Source organism: Natator depressus, chromosome 3, assembly GCF_965152275.1.
Source record: "Natator depressus isolate rNatDep1 chromosome 3, rNatDep2.hap1, whole genome shotgun sequence".
NCBI classification, from domain to species: domain Eukaryota; kingdom Metazoa; phylum Chordata; order Testudines; family Cheloniidae; genus Natator; species Natator depressus.
In genome coordinates, this window is record NC_134236.1 from 9,789,631 (window position 1) to 9,805,657 (window position 16,027).

The window sequence follows — 16,027 nt, forward strand, 5'->3', positions numbered from 1 at the left end:
TCAGGGCAGAAGAGTTCATCAGAAAACTCCATCTGAGTGCAAAGAGAAAACCTGGAGTATTTTCCTCTTGTATCAGATTTCAGTGGAGGGTCTGAGAGCTGGCCAGAAACAACTGGGAGCTCACAAGTCAATATCTGAGGGAATTTTTGGCCCAGCTGTGGGATTATTCTCCTGATGATCCACAGAAGGGAAAGAAGTGGATCGCCAAGCTTTTCATCCAAGATGCTAATGACTTAGCAGTGCCAACTGTGAGACAAATGGAGAGACTCTACTTGTGAAAGGACCTTGCAACTGACTTTCTCTAGCTAGGAGCTCAGCGGCGTTTGGCTGTCTGTGAAGGAGAGTACCTAGCTTTAGTTGCAGAAACCTGAAAGTTTGCATCTCTTTTTCATCCTGGTTTCTTTGGGAGTCGGAGTCTTTGTTGGTGCTGGAGCTTTAAAAACAAAAGCCTGTCAATCAGAATGAACCTACAAGTGGAAGGATGGCCTTGGGGTGAGGGATTGATCTGAGATGTGTGTGTGGTGGGGGTGGGCTTCAATTCCTAACTCTTCTTCAGATGATTTTAGGCAAATCACTTAATTCCTCTGGGCCTCAGTTCCTCACCTGTGAAATGGGGATGATGATTATAGCTGGCTGGGAAATAGAAATCTCGTTGTGTGAAGAATCTGGCAGGTTTGACGTATTTTTTCATCTTGAATTGGGGTGAAAGGTCAAAAATTTGAATTTTTTTTGCAGGAAGGGATTTCCAGAAAAAATCCGTTTCAGGAGAAGGGGAACAGCATTTTTCAGCTTCCTGCCTGCCCAGAAGGCTCTTGTCACTTTCACGTTATTCCTGCAGGCAGAAGATAATGAAATTAACAAGAGCTTTCCAGGTGGGCAGCTGGGGAGCTTCATTTTGCCTTTCCTGACAGAAAATCTAAATTTTCCTGCAGAAAATCCCATTGCTGCAAAAAGTGCATTCTCCATCAGAAAACTATTCCAACATAAAATTCCCAACAGTTCTAATACCAACACTTACTTCCTTTGTCCATCTAGCCCATTTAGACGTATAAACTCTTCAGGGCAGGAACTGTCTCTTACTGTGTGTATATATGGGGTCTGCAACAAGGGCGTGCCAGTCTTGATTGGGGCTTTTAAGGGCTACTGGAATACAAATAAACATAGTTAGTCCAGACTATGTCTTTCCCTGGTTTGACCTGGGGTGGCTAGGGTGCCCATATGTCTTGTTTTGGCTGGGACAGTCCCCTTTTTAAGCTTGGTCCTGGACATCACAACTTTTTTGGGGGGCAAAAACAGGCATTTGTCCCATTTGCTATCCCATTTAGCGTAGAGAAACGTTTGGACAAGAGCCAGTGGGACCAATGCCCAGTTTTGCCAAAAAAGTCATGACATCTGTGACATTGGTTCAGGCTGACAGCCTCGCCTGGCAGGGCTTGGGCCAGCTCTGAGAGGTGGGGCTCAGGCGAGCTTTGACAGCAGGTAGCACAGGGCTGACCCTGAGACGCCTGCCGCGGTCACGTACCCGGTGTCCCGTTTTCAATGTAAGGAAATACGGTCACCCTGTGGGGGCCGCATATCTTGCCTCAGTTGGGCCTCCTTCGCCCTGAATGTGGTTCCTCCAAAGCCTCTCACCCGAACCCCCAGCACCTACAATGGTGTGACACAGCCAGGCCTGGAAACAGCCACTGACTCTAAAGCTCACAGGGGGTGCCCTTTGCCAGAGCTGCCCGCCCCGTGCCTTCACCAGGCGGGTCTGATCACGGAAACTGTTCTGTATAGATCAAACGGGGGGGGGTCCCCTCTCAGGCTAAGGGCCCATTAGATTTCCCCTCCCCAGCGCCCACAGTCCTCAACCCTCTTCTTCCAGAGGGGTAGCCGCGCGAGTCTGTATCAGCAAAAACAACGAGGGGCTTTTAGCCCACGAAAGCTTAGGCCCAAATAAACGTGATCCTCTCTGAAGCGCTGCCAGGACGCCCCCCCCCCTTTGCTTCAAGCCGACCCCGGGCAACGCGGCCTTTTCCCACCCGCCCCGCATCTCCGCCAGGAGTCGCCTTCCCCTCGCTGGTTAGCAGCGGCCTCCCACAATGCACCATGGGCCTGGTGGCTGCCGCTGGTTGCGGCTCCGCACCCGGGGATTGTTTCACAATGCTGCCGCCGCCGCCAGGGAGCTGAGAGCCGGCGGGCGGGCGGGGAAAGCGGCGCGAGCCTTCTCTGCCGGCCAACCAGCCTCCCGGGCGCCTGCAGCGCCCTGCGCGCTTGGCGCCCCTGCTCCCCGCCGCCGGCAGGTAAGGGCTGGAAGCGGGCTCGCCTCGAGTGGTCGTGAGGCTGGGGTGGTCCAGACACGGCTCCCCTCTCCCCGCGGCTCCCGGAGGGGTGGGAGAGGAGGAATTGGGGCGCGCGTTGGTCGGTGTGGCAGGCTGAGCCGCGGCTGGGGTTATCCTCCCTCCGGAGGCTTTGGGGTGGGGAGCCCTGGCCGCTTCGCACGGAGCGGGAGGCGGGCGGCTGGCTCGTGTGTGGCCGCAGGGGAGGGCGCACGGGTTTCAAGAGCTAGGGCTTGTTGCACGCTCGTGTGGGTCCGTGCCAGGGCGCACTCTCCCCCTCCCCCCAGGCGTGTGTCCCGGTGCCCTGCGCTGGGGACGGGCGGGATGGGAAGCCGGCCCCCGGCGTGTGCGGGACTCCGGGCGGCGGCTGCCACGCCGAGTCGTTCCGAGGACGGGAGCGCGGCCGGCGGCGGGGGGGGGGGGGATCGTGTTTTTTGTTTCTGTTTTTTTTTTGTCTTGTAAATTCCCACCCCCCCTCCCGAAAAGCCACGCGCGAGCCCCAGAGGCAGGGAAACGTCCCGCCCGAAGCCGCTCGGCTCCGGGCTCGCTGTCGCTCGGCTCCGCGTTGTTCGCTGGCCGGGTTTCTTTGTGCCGGCGCGGAGCGAGAGGCTGCCAGCCGGCGCCGGGGAAAGCGAAGCACGCGGGGGCAGCCGAGCCCCGGGCCTGGAGTCTCACGCCGGGGCTGCGCCGCCCGCAGCGGCACCGTGTGAACCCCCCCCCGGGGGAGCGCGGGGGGCCCTGCCGCTCTGAACCCCAGCTTCCTTCTGCCTGCCCGGCCCCCCGCTCCCAGATCTGCCGGGCAGCCTCCTTGTTCCCCTCCCACCACTCCCTTTTACATCGGTGTGGCTGGCCCGGCGGGTCCTGTAGAGAACTTTCTTGCTCTGTGTGTGTGTGTTTGTGTGTGTCAGCAATGGGAAAAGCCAAACACTGACAGGAGCTATGTTCATTACATTACATTACATTGTAAGGAGAGTGATCACTTTAGATAAGCTATTACCAGCAGGAGAGTCGGGTGGGGGGAGAGAAAACCTTTTGTAGTGGTAAACACCCATTTTTTCATGCTTTGTGTGTATAAAAAGATCTTGTATACTTTCCACAATATGCATCCGATGAAGTGAGCTGTAGCTCACGAAAGGTTATGCTCAAATAAATTGGTTAGTCTCTAAGGTGCCACAAGTCCTCCTTTTCTTTTTGACAGGAGCTCGTTCCCAATATATCAACAGTGCATGGCGCTCTAGGAGTGAGTATGGTACAGGGTGACCAGAGAGCAAATGTGAAGAATCGAGACAGGGGGTCCGGAGGGTAATTGACACCTACATAAGAAAAAGCCCCAAATATCGGGACTGTCCCTATAAAATCGGGACGTCTGGTCACCCTAGTATGGTACCACCATAGCTGTGAGGGAAAGCCTGCAGAGTTTGCTGCAGTGCTCTCATATCATTATGTATTTTTAAAACGAGATCAAGCAGCAACATACTTCTCAGATCGGGGCTCTCTGGTATTTTCTTACATGGCAGTGTAAGACTCTTGTCTCTTCCTCCCCCAATTCTGAATGGGGGGGCAGTTTGGAATTTGTTTCTGGTTTAAAAAAACAACAGCCACCCATCATGCTGGGTCAAATTAAGCTTGGGTCAAAGCGAATACCTGGAGTTTGGGAAACTTCAGGATTGCAACCCCTTCACCAAGCCCTGGTTTTGGTCCAGTTAGCGTATTGATGGTATAACACAGCACTTCAGTGCAAGGGAATGGCAGTCAGTCACGTTACAGTCGAACCCAAGTGAATCCTTCCCCTGGCAAATCTTACTTTTAAAAGAACCTTGCCATTTGGAAAGTAAGGCAAATTTGATCTTTGCAATCATTTTTGAGGTGCAGAGAAGCCCTTCCTGGCAGGGATGATTTTAGCAATGTCCAGAGAGGAGGAGATGGAAAAATTATCCCAAATTCCCTTTAGCTTGAACATGGGTGTTTCAGGATTTCCTTCCTCCTGCACATCACTTCTTATTGGTATCTGTATCTCTTTTTCATGTTAACTCCTCATGCTGGGACGTGGATTATTAGGGCACTTCTGATTTATTTTCAATGAAGATAATACTGCTTCTAAAATCAGAACTCCGAGTCTCCCACTGTCATTGCACAATCTTCTGTCTTTTCCCCTCATCCCCCTTGCTGGTGCAGTACTCTCGGCACATTATGCTTCCAGCATAGGCCTGTAACTCTGGGTCTGGAGGTGATAGATTTGGAAGAAGCCTAATGCCGTATTAGCAAGACACTACCTACGGGTTTTTTTTTTAATTGTAGAGCTGTGTGAAAGCACCAAGAAAGAGCAACATTTAAAAAAAGAAAAAAGGGGATTTTGTCAGGAACAAAAATAGGGCAGAAGCTTACATCATGAAACACATGGTTTATTTGTTTATCTTTCCCACCACATCAGACTACTAAAGGGCAAATGGTCCAACCTAGTATCTTCCTTTAAAACTCGTTTCCAGTCTCTTATTGTCTTAAACAAAATCATCTGAACAAACTTCTTCCCTGTCCTCTGAGGAAGCTGCAGTCTGTCTTTCAGAGGCTCTTCCTTCACTCCTCCTTCCCCACCTCACTTTTTAAAACCAACTTGCTGAGGTCCTGCTGGCTGCAAGGTCCCGATACAACAGCCCCTACAGGGGTGTCTGTAAAGCAGTTAGACCCTGAGATGAAAGGGCCGTGTAAGTGCCAAGTGTGATTACTGGTGGTGGTGGTAGCTGTTATATTCCATTCAGGGCTGGGTGTGGTGGCGAGGGTTTGGTGCAGAGTTAATGTTCTGTGTCACTCTGGGATCATAAGGCAGTGGATGCTATAAAGCAAAGAAGCTGGCACCTTTCTCTGGCAAGATTTAGAGAAGTTCCTGTGCCATGCCCACCACTGCAGGACCTGGCCAGGTCCGGAAGCTGGAGTCTGCACAAGCTTTGAACTCCCGCAGAGCACTGGAATGTGCCTCTCCCACTCCCTCAGGGCTGCCCGCGCAGGAGCCAGCAGAAGGGGAAGCCGGAGGGAGGACGCTCTGCTATGAGGCTGGAATCCTTTCCAGAAATCATTGACATGGCACCGTCCACGTGCATGGCGCTCATACAGCAAGACAGCATCCGAGACATCTCCTATCCACAAGAGCCTGCGCAATGTAGGAGAGGCAGGTTACCTATTTGTATGGCATTGTTGATGGTCAGACACAGAGAAAGGCATGGTCTCTTCCAGTCCAGGTAGATGATACGAAGGAGGCAGCGAAAAGCAATGAGCACGCGTCTCGTTAATGAACAGTTAGGGGATGTCAGCCACCTGCTGAGGGGAGGGTTACAGTGGGCCAGCTTGTTGGAAGAAGTATGTTTGAAATAGGGACTCGGAGGAGGAAAGGGCCAAGGCGAAGGTGGGGCTGGATAGGGAGGTTGTTCGTGCAAAGGACGTTACACAGAAGAAGGCATAGAGGCAGGAGTGGAAAAAGGACATCGAGCCCTTATGCTTCAGAGCAGAAGCCAAACTCTGTAACTGTGAAGGTCAGGAAGGTGCTTTTCCTGCAGGCCAGTTATTCCCCAGCTGGCTGCTTCAGGGTTTCTTGCACTGTCCTTGGAAGCAGTTGGTTCTGGCCACTGTCAAAAGAGGCTATTGGCATAGATCAGAGCAGAGGGCTATCTACAGGGCATTTCCTCTGCTCCTATGACTGGGGTGCTTTGTCAGATGACCTGGCTGGAGTGAAGTAAGATGAAGAGGGTATGGAGAGCTCATCAGAGAGGAGAATAAGGAAGGAATGGCTCCTGGAAAAGTGCATTTTGAGTAGGGATTTGAAGGCTGGAATGGGTGCTGGGTCGAGTGCGGGAGACTGTTTCAGGTGCATCTCAAATCTCCTTTCAAAGGTGGGTGATGAATTGGCCTGGGGGAGGCCACTCCACACAGAGAAGCAGGCAGGTGACCTGTGCAGTAGCATAGAGTCCTGGCCTGTGGCTCAGCCAGGTCCTGGCTCTGCACTCTTAGCCCTGCTTCCCAGTTCTAACACTGTAGTTAGAAATGCATAGGGCTCATCTACTGCGTTGGAGCTGCCATCTAGACACACATCCATGCATTGCCTGAATAGTTCAGGTCTTGCCAGCCAAGTGCCTGAGGTGGAGGGGAGGGAGTTGCATCAAGTCATCTGCAGCAGCATGGGGCGAGTTGACATTTGTCTTCATTCAGCAGGTCCGACTAGGAGACACAAGTGGATCTGGATGCAAACAGGGTGCAGCTTTGTTCTTGCAAGTGCTGCAGAGGGAGGTCGTGTAAGTGGGGACAACTCTGTGCTTACCCTAGTCTGTGCCAGCTCTGAGTTTGGCTCAGTAACCAGAAAATGTTTCCCTTGTGCTGAATGTAATTGACGTCAGTGGAATTACACTAATGCTGAATTTGGCCCATTCAAGCCTAAACTTGGTAACACTCAGTCCTAGTAGGCTGTGGACCAGTCTCCCAAGGGAAGTGGTGGAAGCCCCATTGCTTGGGTCGTTTTAGACTAGACATAACATTGAGTAATCTGTTGCTGGAAGCAATCCTACACTGGAGACTAGACAAGAGGCAGGGTCTCTTCCAGCTCTTTTTATGAATGCACAGACTCCCGGATATCCGTGTGCAGGGTGTGAGGACTAGAAAGGCTCCCATTGAAATTGGTTAAATTTTTTATTCCGACATACATGCATTTGCTAGTCTAACGCCCTGTCGAGAGGTGTGGGTTGAGCACAAGGTTGGGAGCCAGAAACTCTTGAGTTCTAATTTTGATTCTCACACTGATTTGTTGTGTGACCGTGGGCATGTCAGTTTCCTTCTGTGCCTTAGTTCCCATTATTAAATGGGAAATAATACTACTTGGTCGTTGCGGCCATTAATTGTGTAGTGCTTTGAAGTTGTGAAGTGCTATATGAGTGCTGATATCGCAATGAATTGGTCATTGTATGTGTACTACCATCCTCCACTGGATGGAATTGGAACTGTTCCACGCTGCCATAGACTCTGTACTGCTACCTGTTAATGGAGATTCTCTCTTAAATAACAGTACTTTGATTTAAAAACATCAAATAAAATCTTTGAACTAACATAGTCATAGAATTCAAGGCCCAAAGGGACCTCCACATCATCTATTTTGATCTGTATATCACAGGACACTGACACACCCCAGCCCCCACACACTAACCCAACAACCAGAATTAAGTCTGGTCTACGCTACAAAGTTAGGTCGACGTAAGTCCGCTGGCATCGGCTGAGATATGCCAGAGTCTACACTCAAATTTGTCTCCTGCCAATCTAACAGTCCTATTACGGTGGCACAATATCACCAACTCCACATGTGATGCAGAGCCATGGTCAACCTACTTAGGTGAACGCAGTGCGAGTGTAGGCGCTGGGTGAGTGATGTATGCTTAACTTCGCTGTTCAATCACAGCCCTCTTCGTTACGTCCCACCCCACTTCCTCTGACTGTATGTTGTCCGTTCAGATTGTAGGTTCTCTGACAGGACTGTAGCAAAACATGCACCGAGCACTGCTGGTGCTGTATTCATATGGTAACAAATTTCCTTTTAGCTCTTGTTTCTCACGCTGCCTTCACTCATGTGCTTTGGGGACACAAAGATCTGAGTCCTGTCGTTCTTGTCACCATGAAGTTCTCGGTGCCGAGTGCGGTGGCACTCATGAAATTCCAATGTGGCCAAGGATTTGTTACAGCATTACTGATGCTGACAGTAATGCAAGAAAACGTTTGGGAAGAGTCAATACATTTGTTTTTTAAAATTATGCCACCAATCCTGTAATCAGATCCACTTGGGCAGATCCCCAGTAAAGAGGTTTGCTGGCTTTCGTCTGATTGCAGGATGGGGGGCCGAAGCTGTAACTTCCATCATTAAAGATATTTTCTGTTGTTGTCCTGGGATTGTAGGATTTCTTTTCAAAATATTTTGTTTTAAAAAAATCTTTCCAGTTCAACTTTCTTTCTAGCTGCACTTTCTGTTGGGAGCAGAGAATGAAAAAGGAGAGCAATGTTTTTAATAATTGATCAAAAAATTAGTTGAAGCAGTATGTTTAAAAAACCCAATCCAACCCACCACACACAAAAGCAACAGAAGAAATTACAAGTCAAGATGTGGAGGATGGAATGAAAACAGTAAAGATCAAACCCAGTTTTAAATATAGATGAGATGTTTATTTAATACCTACTGCGCTGCCATCCTTTTAAAGTCCTCCCTCCCCAGTTTTTTAGAAGATGGTTTAAAAAACAACAGAATTGTCTCAGAAGTCGGAGAAATTCAATAACCAGCAAGTTCTGAAAGGGAACGTAACTAGCACCATTAACAAACTTTGGCAGACAATTGTTCCAAACTCGTATAAGGACTTGATGCTATCTGGTGCTGAGTGTTCTCGGTGACTTCAAGTCCCATCAGTAAATGGAAGTTGCTCTATCTCTCTCAGGAGGCACTAAGCACCTTGCAGATCAGGCTCTCGGAGCCTAAGGCAGTGGTTTGCAACTGTGGTCAGCAGACCCTTGGGGATCCACAGACTATGTGTGAGGGGTCCACGAAAGTTTGTCGTTACCATAGAACAGTGGTTTGCAACCTGTGGTCTGCGGCCTGTGGGGTCTGCAGACTATGTCTAAGGGTCCGACAGTGACATTTGAAATTTTTTAAAGGTCTGTGAATGAAAAAAGGTTGAAAACCACTGGTCTAAGGGCCTGTCTACACTTAAAATGCTACAGTGGCATAGCTGCGCCTCTGTAGCGCTTCAGTGTAGACATTATCTATGCCAACACAGGGTTCTCCTGTCAGCGTAGGTAATCCACCTCCCCGACAGGTGGTAGCTAGGTCGAGGGAAGAATTTGTTTTTGGAAGAATTACGTTTTTCATTTTGGTTTCACAAGAAAGATTTTAGACATTCCTAAGCCTAACCTCGAAAACAGGCTGCCTTTTAAAATGATCAAACTCTGAGTGGCTAATCCTCAATAAGATAGTGCCTTTCCCCTCCCCCCAACTTTTTCAGGTGTGGAAGGGGAATGGGGTGAGGATGGAAATTTGTTTTAATTTTAACTGGGTGAACAAGCTTTTTTTTTTTTTTTTTTTTTAAAGTCACCTTAACAAGTTTCTGTGGAGAAAAGCAGTTTGCTACACAACTTTGAATGGTTCTGACCCCGCCTTGGCCACACACATACGGCCCAAACTGGGGTCCAAGATATACTATAGACTCAGAAATAAATATTTGATGGAGCAGCTGCAGCCAAACTTGCTAGCAATGCAATTGCATCTGAGTGAACTAAACATTACCCTGGCTGCTGTGTTCAAGTGCAAACTGGTGTTTCCGACGTTCACGGTTTTATTGTGAGCCTTGTGGTTGTTTAAGAAAAAAACAAAAGCCCCAGCTCCTGGAGTCATGTGACTATGCAAAACTTTCAGCTTCTATTTTTTGCCCTCATGGTTGCAAAGGAAAGCTTAAAAAAAAGTGCATGATTGCAGAGGAGAACTACAAAAGTTACCTCCCTCCCCAAGGCTGAAAACCCAGAAGGCAAATAAAAAGAGCCCCACTTTTTTTTTTTCTTCATTATATTTTGGTCCTGACTTGTTTTTTGAACACTTGGGGTTGGCAGCACTGGTAACTCCCACGGAACCAATAAGCATTGTATGCAACTGACAGTATAATCGAGCCCAAGTAGACCCCAATGGTTGTAATAATGTAACATGTATCACATGCAAATCCTTGAAAAGAAAAATCTGTTGTTGAAAATCATTTCAAGCCAAACCTTAGAAGCCAAAACCACTCCCCGTTCTGCAAAATTGGCTCATGTTCCTGCCTTGAAATGTTTCCCTTAGGGTTGTTTTTAAAAAAACAAAACAAAACTATACGCTCTCTCTTCAAACTGTCCCCTCACATGCTCAGATGAACCCTTCTCTTTCCAAACCCCTTCATCCCCTAAAGTTCCCGCTCCTCTTTTCCAAGACCTTTGCGCCAAGCTTTCTGCTTAGCAGTGGCTGCATTTGTGCCTGTTTCTCCACAGGCAACTGATCTCTGCCTAGCTCACTCCTCTTCAGCTGAGTGTGGCCTGTTTTCACATCAGCTGCCTTCTCTCCTCTTCCCTCTTGGGCCAGCTGTCTCATGCTCCTGTTGAACTGCTACTTCTGGATTCAGTGGGGCCCAAGCACCTTGGGGGGCTGTGGTGGTAGCATTTAAACCCCTGAATGCAAGATTAAAACCTAGATAAATCTTTGCAAGGTTTCAGTTGCATTGTCCCCTGTGCCACTATGGAGCTACTTAAAAGACAATTATGCTACTGCATGTATTGTCTCAGCTAAGGGAAAAGACGGAGGACAATCTGTTATAAATCCTTCTTTTGAGAGGCTTGTAAGTTTCTTGGAGTTTTCTTTTGGAGTGAATTATATCTACGTAAGTGAAAGAAATTTAATTCTATAGCTCTCGCTGCATAAACTCAAGGGGAAACGTGTATAAATCCACCACATTAAGCTGGATCATAATTCCCATTGAAGACATGAAAAATATATTGTAGCGATTAGGAGCTTGCACAATGAAGTATGGAAATACTTCAAAGGTGACCCACGTTGTCTTTTAAATCCAGCTGACTCTGCAGAAATCAGAGGTGTGTGGGAACACTCAATTCAATTAAGACTGATAAATGTTTGCTCCTAGGTGACCTGCCTTTTTAAGGAGTACAGGAAGGATAAATATTTTTCCCCGCAAAGAGGCAATATGTTCTCTAATGGTTTGAATAGGGACACACAACCTATTCTCAGCTGTGCCACCCACTTGCAGTGTTGTGAAAAACAAAAGGAACTAAAAACTTTAACTAGTTAAAAAGCCTCTCCATCACCAACACGTTCAGATAAGAATCGACTTGGCTGATGCAGAGTTATCAAACTTTTAAAAACACAAAGAAATTAGCTTCTGGACTGAGAATGAGCAGGAGACATTTCAGCCTCAAAAAGTGTGGAGTGTTTTTCTCCTCCCCACCCCTAGGTTATTCTGAGCCCTGGAAATAGGAGCTTACATTGGACATGTCATGTCACAGCTGTAACTACATGGCTGCTAGTGCAGAGCTACAATAAAACAAGGAGGAGATGTTTTCGTCATAGATAGCTTCCTATCATGGAACCGACCTCTTCACAGCTGTTGGGTGAACATTCTCATTTCTTCTCCTGGTCTGGTAATAAAACTCTCCAGCAGACTGGTTGTCTTTTGGATAATTTTACCCACCGGGGAAGTTCCGACTTTGGATGTATGTAATTAAATAACATAGATATTAAGGGTGAAAACATCTGAGCTCATCAATTACAAGGGATGATATTGCTGCCTGGTCTCAAACCTATCACTGAAATGTGGAGACGGGGGTAGAATATTCTTCATTCATCAACATATTGCATCACAGTGACTGTAATTCATCATTTTCCTAACTTAGATGAGGGTCTGAGGGAGGCAGATCTTAATGCTTCTGTGTGTTGTAATAAATCTGTGTCCACCTAAGCACTTCCTGTTTGTCACCTGGTTGCAGTCTGTGGTCACTAGGAAGTTTACTTCAGCAGAAGACAGGACCGAGGCTTCCTGCTCAAAGAGGCCCTTGTCTTTTGTGCTAAAGGAAAATCTCCATTATATGTTTAGCAGTACAGGGCTTGTGACATACATCTGAGCAGTTCTGATTCTGTTCTGTAAAGGTTCTTACACTGTGCTTTCACCGTAGTCTCAGAGCGCCATCCGGTAGTGCAGTGGTTGTCAACAGTTTTTTCCCTTTGCAGACCCCTAAAAAATTTTGAATGGCGGTGTGGACCCCTTTAGAAACCTTAGACATAGTCTGCGGACCGCTAGGAGTCTGTGGACCACAGGTTGAAAACCACTGTAGTGGCATCAAACAATGTGATGAACATCTGTCATGCTTTCAATATCTGTCACATGGTTTCCAGGAGGTAGGGGGAAGTAGTACATATATACACTAGCCAGCTCATTACGTTATCTATCTTGACTCTTTGTGGCTTGGCACAAGCTTTGAGCATAAGTGTTCTGTCCTTTTACTGCTGGCCAAATCAATCCTATGACTACCCTCAAAACTGTAAAGGGGTCGTGTAACTTCAGGCAGCCTGCTTATTGATCAGGAGCACAAGGCGAACTCTGAATTGGGCCTTTTTCCCTTCTCTGAGGTTAAAAGAGAAAAAAATAGGGACAATGGTGCTATTAACGAAGGGGGGAAATAATTCTCAGTGCGTTGCAGCAGTTTTCTAAAAAGAGGAAATAACTTGATGGCCGAGGCCATTGGCAATGGGACCTCTCTAGATCACTGATTTGAGTCAAGCTGAGGTAAATAGTGATCTGTGCGTGTCACCACCTGATGGTACATGGTCTGTGCATAATGAGTTGGAAGGTCACTGTTCAGCACACATTGGACAAGTGTCTACATTACAGTTGGCACAAACTGGCACCCTTATTGTCTGTCTCGGGTGGGTGGGAGGCCACAGACTGAATAGATCATGGAGACCAACTTCCTCTATTACTGCTAGACATAGTTCTTTCCCATCAAAGCTGACCCACTTAGAGGCAGTGTGGGGAGTTCTCACGACTGCTGCTTGCGTTGTGGATAAACAGAAGTTTGCAGTGTCTGGGACTGTTGATCTGGTACTTTTGTGACCTTTCCAGTGGCCACCTGGTGCTGGCCAAGGTGGCCATCCATTAGAACAGGAGGAGGATGCTGGCCAGGAGGGTTCTCCCCGAATGTTGGGGTCCTTTAACAGTCCTTTGTCTGTGCATGCTTCCAGACAGAATTCCTCTGGGTAGTGTTGGCTGAGTCCTTGGGCTCCTGCACGGAGCAGCAGGCTTTGTCCACTTTCCTATGCTTGGTGTCACCCCCCACTGGATCCCTTGTTTTGATCCTGTACCCACACCACCATCCACATTTTTCCCTCTTTGGTTTTTATTGTTTGTATTACCGCAGCACCTTGGAGCCTACGGTTGCCAACTGTTTAATGGCACAAACCCAAACATCCTTGCCTCGCCCCTTCTCCAAGGCTCCGCCCCCACTCACTCCAGCCCCCCTCCCTTCATTGCTCACTCTCCCCCGCCCTCACTCACTTTCACTGGGCTGGGGCAGGGGGTTGAAGTATGGGAGGGGGTGCAGGCTCTGGGCTGGGGGATGGGATTGAGGGGTTCGGAGTGTAGGAGGTGGTTTCGGGCTGAGCCTGAGGCAGGGAGTTGGGCTGCGGGCTCTGATAGGGAGATTGGGTGTGGGAGGGGGCTCCGGGCTGAGCCTGGAGCAGGGGTTTGGGGTGCAAGAGGGGGTGTGGGCTCTGGGAGGGAGTTTCGGTGTGGGCTCTGGGCTGGAGCAGGGGTCTGGGGTGAAGGGGGCAGCGCTTACCTCGGGCAGCTCCTGAAAGTGACCGGCACATCCCTCTGGCAGCAGCTCCTAGGTGGTGGGGGGGCAGGGAGTTCCGCACGCTGCCCCTGCCCGCAGGCACTGCCCCCGCAGCTCTGATTGGCCACAGTTCCCAGCCAATGGGAGCTGAGGAGTCGGCGGTCGGGGCAGGGTAGTGTGCAGAGACCCTTCTAGCCCCCCTCCCAGAGGCTGCAAGGATGGTGCTGGCTGCTTCCAGAAGCCTGCCTTAGCCCTACTGTGCTGCCGGACTGTTAGCGCCCAAAATCTCTGGGTTTGGCTGCAGTAGCCTCCGGGAGATAGAGCCTGATTGCGGGAGACTCCCGGCGAAACCGTGAGGGTTGGCAACCTTATTTGAACCTCAGCCACAGGCTGGGACCCCGCTGAGCTAGCTGCTGTACAAACACAGAACAAAAAGGGGATCCATACCCCAAAGAGCTTCCAATTTAAACTGACATCTGGGTTTAAAAGCCCCTCTCCCCACGGAAGGGTGTGCCTTGTGTCGTCTCGCTGGGCAGTGCCCATCGCTCCTTTTTCAGGCTGGAACTCGTCATTGGCACTACACCTACTGATCTGTTTAAAAAAAGCCACCACGGTTTGCTGTTAGGATCCAGTGGAGACTGGGGCCGGGGAAGCTTGTAGTTCAGTGGGAATTGGAGATCACCAGTCCTGCACTGGTTCTTTCAGGCAGTGGGCTAAAGGCTTCAGCTAGTTCTGGGCCTGAGGTCTTTAATGTTTCCTTCTAGCGGGACTTCCCCTGCGTCCTATTGTTTTCTCACAGCAAAAGTGTGTGTGTATGTGTGAGAATGAAGAAACTCTTAATAAGAGGTATAGGAGATTAAAAAACATGAGAGCGTGCACGCATGCAACCCAGAGAAGGGAGAACTGAAAATTCAAAAGGAAAAGACAATACAAATCAGGGTGATACTTTCAAGAGAAAGACCAGATGAAAATTGACTCTGTCTAAACCAATGGAAAGACCTCATGCCAGCTGTTGCAAACTTGGAAGCAACATTTAAAGAAAAAGAAAAAAGAAAGATACTATAACAAAATGTGCAGCCAACCGTTCATTTTGAGGATATCTTTTCCATAGAACTAGTGGCTTTAACATAGGCTGCAAGCAACAAGATGATCCCTCATTAAAAAATTGGTTTCACCAAACCCGTACAATGAGTGGTCAACTCTACATTGTAAAGCTTAGCCTAGCCAAAGCCATACCTACTAACATGCAAACCTAAGCAAATTTTCACTATGACAATGTGTCTAGTTGCAGGACTCAGAAACGAAGCTAAGCACAAAGCAAAAGCTAGTTAAACCCTCTGTTCCGGCTTGCAGTTGCAACAGATGAAATTACAGAAATTGCATCCATTTGTCTCAGTTGCCACTTGTGAATTTGTAGCAATGGCAGATCTGTGTTTGTTGCAAGTTCATGAATAATCTGGACCTCAAATAATAACTCTTTTCTCCCTGAATACTTGGAACTAACAAAGACATCTTGGAGTTCCCCCCCTCTCCTCTTTAGCTGCTTATTTTTATTCCACTCATGATATATATTGTAAATTAAACTATCCAGTTTAGAGACCACCCGCGCCTACAGATAGTGAGTGAGGTGTGTGTGTGTGTGAGGGGGGGGGGCTCACAGTGAGAGCCCCTGGCTTCAGCAGTGTTATGGAGCATGCTCAGTACAAGCCAAGCAGCAAATCTGGGGGGCAGGGGGGCATGTGACCCCACATCTTCTGCCTCCCCCCACGCATCACCTATACTCCAGCTCTGGTCTCCCCTGGGGACTTATTCTCTGAGCAGGGCAGTAGTAGCAGTAACACTTAGCTCTTCTGTAGCATCTTTCCTTCAGGGAGGCTTCACAAACATTAATTCAGTCTTGCAACATCGCTGTCAGATTGCTGTTTTCTCCATTTGATGATGGGGGAATCTGATGTTCAGTAACTTGATCATGATTGCACAATACATGAGTAGTAGAGCTGAGAATAGAATGCTGATTTGCCGTTCCTGTAAACTACTATAGACTCTGCTCCCTTGTTCTTCAGGTTAAAATATGTGAGTGAAATCCAAGTCAGCTTCAAAACTCCCATTGATTTAGGTGAAGCCAGGATTTCACCTATGGAGCTGAATCTTGCACTACCGTGCACCATTTATCCCAGTACAAAGTGGGTATAAAATGCTACTGAATCAGAATTCTGCTTTCATTCACACTGGTGCTAATGTTTCACTCTAACTTTGCATATGCGTAAATGATGACACAAGGTCTAAGGCAGTGGAGAATTGGTGCTTTGAGTATACTGCACTATTTAGCT

General features: G+C 48.4%; 1 protein-coding gene across 2 annotated transcripts in view; it reads left to right on the plus strand.

Moving 5' to 3' along the window:
- The first annotated feature begins 2,082 nt into the window (after positions 1–2,082).
- EXTL3 (exostosin like glycosyltransferase 3) overlaps positions 2,083–16,027 on the plus strand; it is a 219,324-nt gene continuing 205,379 nt past the window's right edge. For both annotated transcript variants that reach the window (XM_074947408.1, XM_074947404.1), the window contains exon 1: positions 2,083–2,285. The gene's annotated coding sequence lies outside the window, so the exon portion shown is untranslated. The remainder of the gene's footprint in view (positions 2,286–16,027) is intronic.